Genomic DNA, 1,577 nt, shown 5'->3' with positions numbered 1-1,577 from the left:
ACTTTGCCACACCAGAAGCAAGGTTGAGTGGAGAGGCCACTCTCAGTCCTGAGCCAGAAAGCCCTACAGGATCTGTTCCCAGCATCTCTCCATGAGCTTACCTGGTACCCCTTCTCCTCTCATTTCCTGTGCTTGAACAACTTTGGCCCTCTTTTTGTTTCTTGAACCCGATAAGCTTCTTTCTGCCCCAGGGCTTCTGCATTCACTTGCTGTTCTCTCTCCCTGGGTCTCTTCATCTGGTGATTCTTTTCCATCATTGGGTCTCAATTCAAAGACACTATCACAGAGAGGACTTCCCTGCTCACTACCAAGGTAGCTGCTCCAGGCTTTCTCTCTTCCAGGGGTTGGCAATTTTGCATAGGACTATATAGGGAATGTTTTAGGCTTTATGGGGCATGTGCCATCTCTGTTTCCTGTTCTCCTTTGCTTTCTTTATAGCCCTTAAAAATCTCAAAACCATTCTTAGCTTGCAGTTTGATGTAAACACAGACCATAGGTGAGACTGGGGCCCTGGGCTATATTTTGATAATCCCTGCTACAACTTATCACCACATGGAATTATCTTGCTTATTTATGAAGTTGGTATTGTTGGTCTCTCCCGAAAGAGGGCAGGAAATATGTCTGACTTGTATCTCTGGTGTCTGGCACAGGACCTGGCATATTGTAGGCCCTCTATATACTTTTGTTGGGAGAATGAATGAATGAATGAATGAATGTTTTTCAGAGGATGATGGACTTGGGCCTGAATCTGTGTCTGCCTTCTTGCTGTTGTTCAGTCATTATATCTGACTCTTTGAAACCCCATGAACTGCAACATGCCAGACTTTCCTGTTCTTCACTATCTCCTGGAATTTGCTCAGATTCATGTCCTTTGAGTCAGTGATGCTATCTAATTATCTCATTCTCTGCCACCTGCTTCTTCTTTTGCCTTGAATCTTTCCCAGGATCAGGGACTTTTCCAATGAATCAGCTGTTCGCATCAGATAACCAAAATACTGGAGTTTCAACTTCAGCATCAGTCGTTCCAATGAATATTCAGGGTTGATTTCCTTTAGAATTGACTGGTTTGATCTCCTTGCTGTGCAAGGGACTCTCAAGCATCTTTTCCAGCACAATTCAAAAGCATCAATTCTTCAGTGCTCAGCCTTCTTTATGGTCCAACTCTCACATCTGTACATGACTACTTTAAAAACCATAGCTTTGACTACACAGATCTTTGTCTGAATTTTAGTAGCTGTGTAAATTTTGGGCAAACAATTTGATGTTCTAATTTTAATCTTGGTAAAAGGGTGATGAGTTGTGTGTGCGCGAGCTCAGTTGTATCTGAGTCTTTGCAACCCCATGCACTGTAACCTACAAGGCTCCTCTGACCATGGGATTTTAAAGGCAAGAATACTGGAGTGGGTTGCCATTTCCTTCTCTAGGGCATCTTTGTGACCCAGGAATTGAATCCACGTCTTCTGTGTCTCCTGCATTGGCAGGCAGATTCTTTACCACAGTGCTACCTGAGAAGCCCCAGAGGACACCAGCAAAGCACCCAGCCAGGATCAGCTCTCAGTCAGCAGCAGTTCCCTTCT

This window comes from Bison bison, unplaced genomic scaffold (assembly GCF_000754665.1).
Source record: "Bison bison bison isolate TAMUID 2011002044 unplaced genomic scaffold, Bison_UMD1.0 scf7180017864244, whole genome shotgun sequence".
In the NCBI taxonomy this organism is placed as follows: Eukaryota; Metazoa; Chordata; class Mammalia; order Artiodactyla; family Bovidae; genus Bison; species Bison bison.
The sequence above is the reverse complement of the archived record's forward strand: the minus strand, read 5'-3'. Positions refer to the sequence as shown.